The 15,616-nt window shown below is 35.4% G+C and overlaps 1 non-coding gene across 1 annotated transcript; it reads left to right on the forward strand.

Moving 5' to 3' along the window:
* The first annotated feature begins 562 nt into the window (after window positions 1–562).
* On the forward strand, window positions 563–643 carry TRNAL-CAG (transfer RNA leucine (anticodon CAG)). Its single transcript has one exon. It is a non-coding gene; the product is annotated as a tRNA-Leu (tRNA).
* Window positions 644–15,616: the final 14,973 nt, after the last annotated feature.

The raw sequence follows: 15,616 nt of genomic DNA on the forward strand, positions 1-15,616 counted from the left end.
TGACACTTGGTTGGGAGGCGATACAATTTTGTTTGGAGACAAAAGGGCATCCCAATTTGAAACCAGAGGGTGGGTCCAGTGATTTGAAAGTTGGATGGTTATAAGGTAAAACTTATCCAAAAAGAAGCACCCATGGAGTTTTACACCTAAGGATGGCAGTAGACAGGGGCGGAGGTGGGGGGACAAGTCTCAAATATATACCCTTCATCCCCGCACAAGTTTTGATTTTAACCTCTATCCCCGGTCCAAACGGGGCGAGGTGGGGTCAGGGCTCCGTTTCTCTCTGATCCACTGCTATCACTAAAGGTATTTTAGTTATTTTACTAATGGAGATCGAAGACGCGGCGGGGTGGGGGAAAGAGTAAGTCCATCCCCGCAGGTTTTGATTTTAACCTTCATCCCTACCTCCATATCCTCCATCTCTGGGGTGAGATACAGTAGGGCCCCGTTTTCCTCCTATCCATTGCCATTCCTATTTACACGGACATGGCACTCTCAAAGTTGCAACGCCATGTAATCCAAAAGACTTATAATAAATTATAACAGCAATTTATCCAACGTGGTCAAGATGGCCGAGTTGGTCTAAGGCGCCAGTTTCAGGTACTGGTCCGAAAGGGCATGGGTTCGAATCCCATTCTTGACAGTTGTCTTTATTTTTTATTTTTTCATCTCTTTTTTAGAAACAGTCAAACAACATAACAAAAGCTTATTCATAAAAAGGACTTTTTACATGAATTATAAAGCTCACAAACCAGAAAACACTGCTTTTTGTTCAGTGAAAACCAGGAAAAATGTTTGGTTGTAGGTCACATGCTTAGATGATTATTGAGATGGAAGATCAGCACCACCAATTAAGCCTGGCATACCCTTGTGACAGTCTTTAGCCTGGGTGTATTCATTTCTGAACATCAGACTTTTATTCTCTTCAATTTTTGGTAGAAAAATTATGTACAGGCAAAAAAGAGGGGAAGAAAAAGAAAAGATAACCCTGGTCGATCTGCTGCATCTCAAATGGATGCAGGAAAGGAGGGATCATTCCTGTCAAGCACTTCTTTCAACCTGCGCCTTTGCATCATTCAATTTGCCTTCCTTTTTATCTTCTTGTATGCTCCACCATGGTTTCAAGATTCATTATGGAACCTGTCCCTCTCTTCTCCAATCGGGTAATCCTTTGCTGAAGGCTTCATGTCTGCTGCTGACAATAACATACCAGGCCCTTGCATGGGACCTCACACTCGAAGCACCACAACAGAGGCCTACCCTTCCTCCATCTCACCATTCAGCAAGGCCTTCTGCATCTCGACTTTTGCTTCGAGTCTCTCAATATGCTTCATCCCGCGCCCGTGGCTCTCTAAAAGGTGCATGCTGTGGTTGTTTACGTTGCAAATTCTGCAGACACTGTAACAATGCTTCATACCACCAAGGTGTTTCTGGAAGGATTTCAAGTCCGAGCACTTGATGTCACAGTCAAAGCAGAACAATTTGTTGATCCCTTCTGCCCCGGTTTTCAACAAGGCATCCTGGATGGCTTTGGCTTCTGCAAGCTTCATCATGTGCCCATTCGCTTGTCTGTGTTTCTCAAGCAATGCCATGGACTGACAGTTTGCATTGCAGAGCATGCATCTTGGGACAGAACTCCAGGCAAATGGTACTAAGCTGCGTCCACCTGATTCCACTTGTTGGAACATCACTTGTGGAGGGTTTGGTATCCGAGGCTCGGTGAACATATATATCCTGAATAGAAAAAGGAACAAAGAGGGAAATTTCTTTCGGCAGTCGAAGCATTAAAATCTGGAGTATGGTATCACAGAAGCTTCTTTTATGCAAACGAACTGATGAACTCCATTCTTCAAAAAATGTGTTATAATATGAAAGCGGTGCAAAGGTATATACATTAGTATGCCCAAAGAAGAGCTATTAAATCACACACAGACACACAGTCTAGCATAATTATGTTAACTTCTCTCCCTCTCATAGGAAGAACAATTAAAGAAAATGAAGTCTAGCATAATTATGGTTTTGAACCTACTTCCAACAATGCAAGGAGTGCAGGGACATATATATCAAAATGCTCAAAGACGAAACGGAGTAGCCATAACAAAATCGATTATAAGGGCAGGTACAATCTTTAGCCTTATAAGCAGTAAGGACCACCCAGTACAAGAGAACCTAAAGGGGATAGGGCAAATGGTAAAACATGAAAGTTATCAATGAAAAGATTGAAAACATGATAAAGCTACCAATCTTGCTGGGTGTACATGGATCGATAGAAAGAATCTTAAGATATATAAATCTGGGGCTTAAATTCAAGAAGTCTAATTCTCTGTGTCTGCATTCTCTTATGCAAACGGGGCAAGATGCCCGAACGATCGCAAGTCTACAAGTGGTTACCTCACCTACTTGAGAACCAACCTCTTGGAGCTCAACTAAACAACATATTGCGGCTTGAAGATGAAAATAAAGCAATTGAAGGAGCAGTTTATGAGCTTATATGGCTCAAACAATTGACATATATGAATGTTTTTTCATGTGAAACTCCAATATTGTGGTGTGACAATCCTGGTGCTACATATCTAGCTGCAAATTCAGCATTCCACGCCAGAACCAGACACGCTGAGATTAACTATCACTTTGTTCAGAAGAAGGTTGTTAAAGGAAAAATTAATGTTTAGTTTAAGGGGGTGTGTTAAGCTGTTGATATTCTCACTAAGCCTCTTCCTGAACCTAAGCTTGGAAGCTTCAGAGACAAGCTCAATCTCACAGAGATGGGCTTGAGGGACGTGTTAAGATAACATCAACAGGTCCAGATCCAACAACACATGATCAAGATCCAATGACTCATCATTGTGAGTCCAAGAAGAGAGAGACTCCTGCTCCCAAGAGGACTTCTCCTCCCAACATGAATCCAAGAGAGACTACTTTTCCCAACAATGAGAAGACTCCTCCCAATGTGAATCCAAGAGAGGAGTGGATCGTCCAACATGGACTCCAAGACAATCCAGTATTGTAAGTTATTCAAAGTTGGTTGTATTCTTAATAGGATCAAATTCATGAGAGACCTCTTCAACGTTGGACATGTACGTATATCTATAAATAAAGATCACATTCTCTCTATATTGTGTGAAAGAGAGAGAGAGAGAGAGAGAAAGTGAGCGAGAGTTCATGGGCGTAAATCACATTAAGACTGAACCACGTTAAATTGTGCGTACTTGTGTTTGATTTTGATGAAGGGCATTGACTTCTTCCATCACTTGACATCATTTATGTTCGATAACGACTTTAGAGGTATTGAATATATCCAAAATTCTGAGCTTTATGTTATTCTTACCAATAGACATGTCAGAGCTAGAGGCATTCCAATCAGATTAAATGGGATGACCAGAAGCCGATGAGGAATTAGTAGCCGGTTATCAAGCTGAATATTCATATATAAAATTTGGTTTACTTTATGTTATAAAAATCTCCCTTTGAATCCAAAATCAAGTAAAAAATACCGATTGTGGATATACTAACTTTATAATTATAATAGACCTCCAAAATTTTTATGGTTCCTGAAGGGTGTCATGAAAAAAAAAGGAATTGATAGAGTCAGATGCCTGAAATTGACTTGGTTGGCTTCGCCAAAATGCCTCAGTTATGTGCACCAGACATGTACTTGTGCTATCGAAAAGTCCTCAGACATCTCAATCGATCAAATTCAGACCTCATAGATGAATATCATCATCCTCGTCTTTCTCGAAAACCCAAGAGACATAATAACATGGATTTAGAAGCAGCTGCCACCAACCAATCTATAAACCAACATATACCTATATATAGATACCTATATCTATAGAAATAGAGGAGGAGGAAGATGATGAGCGCCCCCCAATCAGTGCAATGGGATGTGTCTATTTATCACTCTATAGAAGTAGATAGACACCCGCTTATGTTAGATCGAGGAAACTGGGAATTGAGAGTGAAAGGACAAGAGTTTTTTCAATGTAGATCAAGCTATATTTGATTTTCCAATGGATTTACATGTTTCATTAATGGAAATTGTTTGATGTCTTATTTGCATGAATAAGGGCAGAGCATGGGGTTGGGTCCTGTTGAGTTCTTCCAATATTTGGGGATCACCATTACAAGTAAACAGGCATGGAGACCAATTCATTATTCCCACCCATAGTTCTTCAGTCTCTAGCCTCCTTTAGAGTCAAAGAAGTTGATTTTTGCTCCGTAAATTTGTCAGAGCTCTTTGGAGTAAGCTCCTTCAAATATCACATCGCCTCAAGCAAAGAATAGAACTGTTTTTAGACTGACTTGTGTAGCTGGCTGATCACTTCACCAGTCATTTAAATAAAAAATCATCCCTTCCAATAAGAGGGGTTGTTTGGACAATACAAGGTTTTTGTTCTTCTTTGCTCACTTCAGTTAGGAGAGCAATGAGAATATTTAGATAAAAAAAAACAGTCTCAATTTTAACATTTCATCTTGAGATCCGGTGATCATGTGATGAGTTCTTGGAGATGTTTGGTTAGAAAGGTCAATAATTAGATTTAAACATGAGGATGAAGACCTGGACAAATCATTTGGTTGGTTGGATTTTAGTAGGACTTGGAATATCTAGTGTCATGTCGGTCTCATTTTCAGGTTCTTGATGGGATGACTTAGGGAGAGAATAGTGGGATGATTCATGTGACAGTTCATGAGAATAGTGGGATGACTTAGGGAGAGAATAGTGGGATGATTCATGCGACAGTTCATGAGGTTGGTTCGATAGATAGGTCTCATGAAGCGACATAGGATTAGGTAAAGATATTGGAATTAAGCAATGACTTTCTACTATCTTAGGTAAGGTGGGACTCTTTCTTGGATTGGATTTCTGATTATGGATTCAATTTGACACCTCTTAATTTGTATGTATTGATTTTTTCTTCTGGACATAAAGATTATTTTTTTCATAAAAAATAATGTCAGGATATAAAGTTTTCTTAATCACTGGATCATAATATAAGTATCACTTATAGTTAGAACTATATCCTATGAAAACACAATGCTTAAATCTTTGGGAAAGTATAGTCTTAACATAGGAAATCAAATAAGGGTAACATGTGCACCAAGAAATTTTAAGGTGCTCATAACAAAACACACTTTTAAGAAGGAGCTCATATGGGGATTTTTGGTCAAGGTTTGGGGTAGAAACACACTTTATAAAGTATATAACAATTTTTAAGGCATCTACCCAGAATTTGTGATCCAAAGAAGCGTGTAATAATAAGGTCAAACCCGTTTCAACTATATACCTATGTTTTCTTTCTAATACATCATTTTGTTTAGGTGTGAATGGACAAAACAACCAACGTTTGATGCTATAATTATTCAATAAATTCATAAAACTATCACTAATAAATTCTCCACTATCATCACTATGAAATATCTTGATTTGACCATCAATTTTCTTTACAACAATATTTTTAAAATTTATAAAACATGAAAAGACATCAGATTTCTTGTAAAAAATCTTCAACAAACATATAAAACTTATATCCTTCAAGAGGTGGCACAAGTGCGGATCCCCAAAGATCCGCATGAATAAGCTTTAATAGAAATTGAGTAGAAAATTCAACTTTGGCAAAAGGCAACGTATGAATTTTGCTCATAGCACAAGATAAACATAACTCAAACCATTATTTTTCATAAATGAAATAGACTTATTATTCTTAAGTTTTTTCAAAACCTTAAAGCTAAGATGTCCTAACCGATAATGCCAAACTTTGTCAGAAAATCTAAACTAATTATCACTACCTCGAGCAAAGCTAACTTCAGGTGACCAATTCTCTTTACCTTGGATAAAGTCCTCATTTAATTGGTCTTCTTAGGAGAGTAGTCCTGCTCTGTAGATGATTCACACAAAATCCATTAGCATCGAATTGAAATATACAATTATTTTATCTCTTGAGAACTTAGCTATTGACAAAAGATTTCACTTAATAGAAGACACATGAAGAACTTCATTTAACATAAAATTCTTATTCTCATGTTTTAATGAGAGATTATCTCTAGTGAAGATAGGTAAATGTAATCTACTCCCAATCAAGATGCCATCAGATCCATGGTACTCAACTTTGTTGGTCATGTCTTGGACTTTAGATGTGACATGATATGTGGCCTATGAGTCTAGGTATCACACTGAGTTTTGCATACTATTAAGTGTCATAGATTTAAACAATTTTGAAATAGAATAGCATGTACAAGTGATATGATTTTGATATCCATAAAGCTGACAAACTATTTGTCCCCCTCTTTGTTGGGGATGTGAAGATTGACCAGGATTATCCTTAAAATTTTGAAAGTTTTCAAAGAAACATCCAACTCCTCTAGAATGTCCTCTACCCCTACCTGGTGCACCATCCCTACCATGCCCTCTAGGAGAAAAAAAAAGCAATGGTGGACGTCTCCCCTTGAGAAGGTTGCTTATTAATCATCTGCAACATCTTTTCTTGATTTAACATGAGTTTATAAATCTCCACAAACGTAGGTAAAACCTCACACATAGATATAGGAGTGATAAAACTCTCATAGTCTTTCAAGAGACCATTCAACATGTAATGAACCAAATTTTTATCAAAGACAGGTTGTCTCCTCCTTTCTGACATCTTGTAGGTCTTTCTTCAATTGAAGGATTAGAAGACTGAATTGAGAATAGTAGGATCAATGTGACCCATGCTTTTTGAGCATTAGAAATACAAATAATTTTACCCAGAATATACTATGTGACAATAGCACAAATCCAACTTAGGATTAGCTAATCAGCCCATTTTTACACCATATATTTTGGATTTAGTTGCATCTCCTCTCCTTTTAAGATATACTAATTTGGAGCAAGAAATGACCCATCTACATGATGAGATCCTGGGAGAACATGACGTATTTTATTTGTGATCTCTATAGAAAATAATTGTCTATCAAGCTTGATTTATATTAACGAAGAGAACACATTTCACTAGATAGTCATAATAGGCATGAGTGATGAAAGACCTAACATAGAAGAAGCTTAACTGGACACCATAAGGATCATAAACAGACAAAGGAAAGAGTCATACACTAAAAAATAGTGTGTCATTTGGCTTTGATACCATGAAAAGATTGAAAAAATGCATAGAATCTACACAAGCACACATGATTTAACGTGGTTCGGTCTTAATGTGACCTATATCCACAAACTCAATCTCTCTCTCTCTCTTTCTCTCTTTTATTGACACAACGAGTTTCACTGCCATAATTCACATAAAAAAATTGAGGCCTTCAAAAATTATTTTTTTACTATATTTAGGATTTTAATTTAATTTCTATAATACTTTTAGTTTTTATTATTTTTTATTTTTAGTTTTTAGTTTCAACTAAACCAAGCTTAGTTGGATCCAACCTTGGCATATTTGAACCCAACTAATGTATTTTGGATCCAGCTAGGCTTTTAAGCCTTGGGCCCAATGAACTGCCCATCGGGGGCTTGGGCGGTGGCATTAAAAGAAGGGAGAGATGTTGGTATCTCTTCTTAACATCTTTTTATGAAAAACAAGGTAGCTATTAGTAGGTTAAGTATTAGGTTATATTGTTTTTAATGTTATCTAAATATGTTATGAGGCTAGTGAGGTTGGGGCATATTTATACTGTGATCATCTCCAATTCTTCTCATCACTCATAAGCTCTCTCTCTCTCTCTCATTCACGAGCTCCCTACACTACAAGAAAATCGTGGATTAGCGACAGACTATATCAATCGCTAAGTCGTCGCTAAACTGTTTAGCGATGAATAGCGCCCATCGCAAATTTTTGCTCAGTAATTAGCGAAAAAACTTATCTGTCATTACTTCCGTCTCTAATTTGTGATAGATTAGTGACGAACATTATCCGTTGCTAAATTTTTTTTAAAAAAAGTGATCCCTGCCGGGCGGTATTCCGGCAACAATAAGTCGGACTTGTACCACACCCGACAGGCATTGCACAGAACGACAACTCTTCCTCGTTGCCGAACTTGTACCATCCTCCATGAACCGGTGCTCTCCGGCGTCGCCGTCCTCCGTGAACCGACGTGCTCTCCGGCGTCGACGTCCTCCAACGATCGCTATGCCTCATCGTCATCGTCCATGAACCGACGTCGTCATCCTTCGTGAACCAACGTCGCTGTCCTCCGTGAACCGGCGTTGTCGTCCTCCGTGAACCGGCGTCGCCGTCCTCCGTGAACCGACGTCGTCGTCCTCCATGAATCGGCATGCTCTCCGGCGTCGCCGTCTTCCGTGAACCGGCATGCATGCTCTCAGGCGTTGTCGTCCTTTGTGAACTGGCATGCATGTGATCTCCGGCGTCTCCGTCCTCCGTGAACCGGCATGCATGCGATCTTCGATGCCGCCGTCCTCCGTGAACCAGCATGCTCTCTGGCGTCATCGTCCTCCGTGAACCAGCTCGCTCTCCGACGTCATCGTCCTCCGAAGAAGTCGATTTAAATCGAGCAAGGTCGGTTTAAATTTCGAACGGAGAGACGAAAAATTTCGCGCTCGATTTAATAAAAAATTAGCGACGGATTTAGTGACGGATTTTTTTTGTCGCTAATTAGCGACGGATAAATTCCCTCGCTAAAATGTTTTCTTGTATTGAGAATTAGCGACAAAAAATTTGATGTCGCTAATCCATCGCTAAGTAGCGACGGATTAGCGATGAAAATTTTTCATCGCTAATCCATCGCTACTTAGCAACAGATTCATGAAGAAAGTTTTCTCTAGCTAATCTGTCACAAATTTGCGACGGAAAAAATTCGTCGCAAATTTCCGTCGCTAATTAACATTTTTCTTGTAGTGCTAGCTCATACGAGGACCCCCCCCCCCCCTACCTCTCTCCCCCTAGTGCTCTTTTTGTCCCTCTCCCTAGCGGGTTTAGACCTTGACTTAGTCAAGGCTCTGTCTAAGTTGAGCCTAGGGTCTACCTAACCAAATCAAGAGGCTATTCAATCTAGTATGTGTTGAGTTGATTGGTCTCATACAGTGTAAGGCGTGGATCAATTTTCGTAAGTAGGCAAAAGCTCGGATGTATCTTGAGAGCGAACTTGCCCAAATACCCATTGCATCAAGGACATATTTCTAAGTGGAGCAATTGTCACTTTAAAGATAGTGTATCTATCACTTTAAAGATAGTGTGTCTAACGCATGCCTCTAAGCATACCTGATTAAAGCTCAATTGCCATGCCCATTGAGATAATTTTCCAACAATTTTAAAGTCACAGTTTTGAGACATGGTGATTGTATCTAAGGGTAAAAACAAATATCATGAAGTACACTTTTAACCTTATATTCAATTTGGTACATCTAGCTAGATGCTTATACATATGCCTTGTGTTTTGAGTGATCATATGCTTTGTCTACCTATTAGAATAATTAAAAATATGTTAAAATATTTTTATATTTCAAAATAACTATAATATATAAAAAAAAATATAAGTGTTTTTTTATGATTAAAAGGTAGAAAATGACTATATTGTTCTTTTATTTGGACCATCTTTTGAATCTAAATTTTGTTATTTGGATCTTATCTAGGATCCAGATCTATAGCTATAGTATTCACTTGAGGTCATTAATGTTTTTTGCCTTTGAGATATTGTTAGTGGATCCTATCTTGGATTTGGATTCATTTTCAAAATGGTTTTTTGGATCCATTTGAGATTGTGATTCATCTAACCTTTATTTGTAGTTAGGCATATAAAAGATGCATTGTATTAATTTATGGCTTTCACCAGATCTTGGATTTGGTTAATTTCGCTATTAACCTGCTTATTATGTATTTTGGATATGGACTCATATATATTATTCTTATCAGATCTAATTATACTTGGTAACTTTAAATACCATATGCTTGATTTTGGGAGTATGCCTATTTAAATAAGATTGGACCATTTCGTGATTCATTTTAATCGTGATCCATGATTGTCATTTTTTTATCTGATTTAGATCTATAATTTTTAAGACTGGATATCAAGTGCGATGTCATATTTAAACTAATGTTTTGGGTCTGATATGCATATTTTGATTACTATGTGCTATTTAACATGGTCTAATATGTTAATTTCTTATCTTATGTGATAAACAAACAATTTATATTTGGATTAAAGCAATAGTGAATTATTCCTTAAGGTTCATATCCAATTTAAAAAAAATCTTACTTGGTATATCTCGACACATCCAAAATCATGCTTTAATGATGGTTATTGATAAAAGATTCCTTTTATGGTAGACCTCTTACATGAGAATACATTGATTCATGAGACCTTAGGATCAATTCCTAAATGAAAATGTAATACTGGCATGAAACACTAAGTTTATAGAGCTAAGTCATGTCGGTTTTTTACTTAATGATATTATCCATTCCGTGGCAGGATGAATCTTGATGATTTTATAATGAGAGTGACATGGATTTTATTACAAGTGCTTCGTTTGTATTTTGCAAGTAGTTCAAATTTGAAAATTATTTTTAAAATGAGCAAATTAGATCAAGTGCAACCCAAGATTTAAACTCAATCTTTAGATAAATAATAAGCAAATGTTAATTAAAAGAAAATGAAAATTTATTATTGTAATAAACCGGGTCACATTATTAGAATAAACTCATTTTATTTGAATGGTGTAACAGCAAGCATACTCGATGACAATAGTGATTTGGATAAAGGGTGATACATAGATACTGAATCTATTATCCAGTTAACTATGTGTGAAATATATGACATTATGGGAGTAGCCAACTAGGATACATAAGAGACTATCTTGAAGCTAATTTATGGTAAAAGGGAGTGTTGAACTTATAGTTTCACCTCCAAGTTATGTTTTACTCTATAAGATGTGCATAATGTATTCACCAAGATGAATTTGTCAATATGTTTGTTCCTAATGATTTTTGTTTAATCTGTTGAAGAACTTTATGTTTGAAAGAAAGTATTTACTTACTAATGTTTAATCAATTTGGATTTAGCTAATAAAGTTAATAGTATTTAACAATATGTTTTGATTTTTTTTACATTACTAATATAATATGCTAATTTTTTAGTATGAGTTTTCTTATATTGCTAGCAAATACAACTTCTTAGCATTTTATCCTGATTATAAAACAATTTGATACTTGATTCAAGGTAAAAATTCATTTATGAAATGCATAAGTTGAGATACCCTATTCCAAGATAATAAAAAAAATGTTTTTGATGATTTTAGCTATCTAGTAAAATTCTATTTTAGAATAAATAATGTTTTTATCATATCTAATCATTAGAGCCTAATCAAAGTTAGAAGTATGTTGAAATAAACATTATTAAAATGATTTGTTGATATTATAATTTGTTGTTTATTAAGGGTGATATAAATTTATTCAAAATAATATTTTGTAATGTAAGAAAATGTAAAAACTCATGGAGGTAATGCATTTTTTAAAATTTGTCATGTTTAAACATCCTTTCATTAAAAGGAGAATCCTATCACAGTAGAAATGAGTATGCAAGTTAGAGAAATTCAAAGCAATAATTTTTAACTTTGAAGAAAAACAATTTAATTAGAAATCCACTATTCTTACATAGTGATCAAAATCTAAATTGGATTCTTTATGAGTCAAGTTTTGAAAAAATGTTTTACTTGATGAAGATTTTATGACTCTGACATAATTTTTAAAGTTATTATCAAAGTTTTATGAAAATTGAAGGAGATCACTTAATATTTAAATTAAAATCTTGAAAGCGGATATGTCTTGTGAAGTCTCAAAACATTAAAAAAATATTTGTTTCTAACCTTGTTGCAATTCAGTAAGATTATAACATTATTTCTTCAAAGGAAATATATTTCAATTAGAAGCATAGTGATGTTATAATATTGTGTTTGTGGATTACATGTTAATCGTGATCAATAATGTAAAATGCATGGATAGTACTAAATGTTTTTCTTTCTTGCAAGAAATGAACTTAGTTGATGTTATATCTAATATTAAATTGTATAAACATGAATACAATAATGTATTCACACAATCCTACCACATTGAAAAGATAAAAATCATTATAACTGAAATCCACTTGTAACTTTGTTTTATCCTAGTGTTAAAATAACTATTAACACTGAAAGAAGCATATGATTGCTATTGGTTGTCCCATGTATATTGTAAATGGTACTTGTTGTGAGGGTTAAACCCATGCACACTTATGTGTAGAAAACAACCTATTGTATAAGTTTAGTCAGTACATTGGTAATACAAGATAGGATTATTAAAATGTTACATATCATGTTCTGAAGTACTTGAAAGAAACTCAATAATATAAAAAAAAAATTTATTGTGTGATGAACACAATGATGTTAACTAAAATTTTAATTCTAATGAATCATTATCTACAAACGGATGTATATTTATATTTAGATCTGAAGTAACTGCTTGGGGATATAAGAATCAAATGGTGATAACTCATTTAACAATGAAAACAAAGGTGATAAGCTAGTATGATGGCTAGTCAAGCAAGCTTCATGCAAACACAAAGAACATTTAGAGTGAACTTAGACTCGTAAAGTCTAAATAACATTTATGTGAATAGATTGCTCAAACAAGGAGTAATATCAAAATATATTTTTTTTTCAAAATTTAACAAATCCGTAGGCAAAAAGAATTTCTTAAAAATTTGTCTTTAAGACATCGAGCAGAATGGGGCTAAAGCCTATAAAAAACAATCATCGTTAATGAAAACACAACCACATGATATGAGTTAAACCAAGTCTAGTGATTTAATATGAAGAACAAGTCACTGAGTGACTAGGTTGAGCACTTATATTTTTTTCATTCTTGATGTCGTACTTGAAACCTGCGTATGGAGGTTGAGTTCAAACTGAACTATTAATTAAGATTCATACACCTTATGGTTGGAGTGTTTCAAACATGTTTATATATTTGATGGGCTCACCTATGTAAGTATGAAGGTGGATGTCGCCTTTTATAAGACGTAAGCTTTGTCTTTAAAGCACTCATGAAACTAAGTAACAATATATGACCCTTAATGTACAGTTTCTATATACTGGTAGATATATTATGATCACCTGAAGTGCCAGTGTGTTATTGTGTCTGAAAAGACAATTAGGATTCTCAATTAAAAACTAAAATAATTGGGATCCTAGATTGACTATGACTAAGTAACACTAATGTGGAGGTAGAAACCAAAAATATACTTTAATTTATGCACTAGATCTTTGCAAATAGCCTCTTGACTCTTTTCATAGTTTTGATCTATGTTAGGTAATTATTTTCCTATATTTACCTAAGTTTGTGAGTTATCAAACCTTTCAAAAGTTTAGTCCTACATTGAAAGATTGAGATAACCTCGCATGAGTGCAGAGAATTTCATTTATGGGCAAGGTTGATTGGGGGCATATCAATTGAAGTTTAGATTTGGATTTTGATTTGGCTTTGACTTAATTTGGGTTTATGTTAAGGTTTTGATTCATTTCAAGTCTGGTCTGACTCGATTCAATTTGGTATTGTCTTGACCTTTAAATATATTTTTTAGTACTTAGGATAATTTTATCCTCAAGACCAAGACTAGCATATATTAGCTTTTGGTCAACCTATCTAAAATATTTGACCAACCATTTTGGACCTAAGACCCTGTCAACCCAAGCTATTGGAGCCTCTATTCACCTAGTCCAACGTTCTTACATGGCTTCTTTATTGCTTCAACATTCCTAGATCAGCCATCTTTATTTCAGATAGTTGACTTTTGACTTCACCTATTTTTGGATGGATTTGATCATGGCAGGGCCATCTCTGACCCTTTGACTTTTCCTTTCATCCTTTGACTTAGCCCAACCCATAACCTTCCTTCTCCTAGTCATTGGGACTTTTATTTTCTAGTTGTTAGCCATTAAGGGTCATTCATTGCTAGTTGTTTGAACTTCCTTTATGAGGTTGGTAGGGTTGAGGCTTATTTATACCCTATTTATCTCTCGTTCTTCTCATCTCTCTCTATAGTGTTCTTCCTATCCCCCTCTCTAATGGGTTTAGGCCTTGACTTAGTCAAGGCTCTACCTAAGTTGTAACTAGGATCTAAGCTTGTGTTGAGTCTAGAGTCTATCTAACTTAGTCAATAGGCTATTCAAAGTGGTCTGTGCTGAGTTACTCAGTCTCACCTAATAAAGGGCATAGATCGACCTTCATGAATAGGCAAAAGCTCGATTATATCCTGAGAGCAAAGTTGCATAAATACCTTTTGCACTAAGGATGTGATCCTAAGTAGAGAAACTATCACTTTAAAGATAGTGTGTCTAACACATGCCTTCAAGCGCTACTTGGTTCAAGCTCAAGTGTGATATCCATTGCAAGAATTTTTCAACATATGGATATGATCAAAGATTCATGTTTATTTTGTAGAACCAAAAACATATCTTTCAAATAGTTAGGCATTGTTTTCCAAGTATCATTGATACCATCATTTGACTAAAATATCACAACACTTAAAAAAAATCACTCTATACCATAAATTGCATGTTTAAACTTAAATTGGTAATGCATAAAAGAAATTATCAACCTAACACATTCATTATAAAAAGTAGAGAAAACTACTTACACAAAAGAAAAGCTTACAATGATAAAACATTTAAATAAGGGAAAGGACTGACCAGGGGACCAATTAAGAGTTCTTCCATATCATCTTGATGGTGTCAAGTCTATCCTTTCATCTAGAGGCTAATAATTTCTCTCTTGTGCTACTTGTTCTTAAAAAAAAATTGTTTTGAACTGTTAGAAAGTTGCACAGTGAAATAAATGAGAGGGAAGAAAATAAGCACACACAATGACACATGATTTACGTGGTTCGGCCAAAGGCCTACGTCCATGGGCAGCAGAGGAGTTGAGATTTTTACTATGTCAAAAAAGGGATTACAAAGGTAGATGATGGCTCTCTTCTCACAGAAAACCCTAAAGCCTCACAGAATGCACAAACTCACAAAAAGTTAGCTTAACATGAAAACCCTAAAGGAGTATTTATAGGACCTTGTTCCAAATTGATCGGGCTCATCCGCTACCACCACAGACTTCAAAAAAATTCTTCAATGTGATTTTCTTCAAGTGACATGTTGGGGTTGTAACATGGATCTCAAGGCACATCTCAACATAAGAAATCATTCCAAAGGTTTGCGATGTAACCTCAAGATTCAAGATTATGAAAGAAGTTACGTTACCCTACTCCTATGAAAAAAAATCAAAGTAGGAAAGTAGAAAAGAAATGAAAAATTGGAATAAAAATCAACTCATAAGATTGAAGAAAATAAGCAAGGTCTCAAACCATCCACCCTACCAAAACCCTATAGCAACTATATATATAGGAAACTAACAAAAACCTTAATTCTAAATGGATCTTGAGATAAGAATCGAAATAAAATAGAATCTAAATAATAAAGTCCAATCCAAAAATGCTAATTAAGCAAGGTCAGTTGTTGCTTGCAGCTGTTGCTATTGAAGAGTGAATACCCATCACACTGTGCCTATATCAACTGCCCATATCCACATCCAATCAGTGGTGCTTGCTCAAGAATATGGTATACAAGTGTTTTAATGAGGTTTAAAAAAAAAGGTCCTTT

Source organism: Nuphar pumila, chromosome 13, assembly GCF_984573655.1.
Source record: "Nuphar pumila chromosome 13, dmNupPumi1.hap1.1, whole genome shotgun sequence".
NCBI lineage: Eukaryota > Viridiplantae > Streptophyta > Magnoliopsida > Nymphaeales > Nymphaeaceae > Nuphar > Nuphar pumila.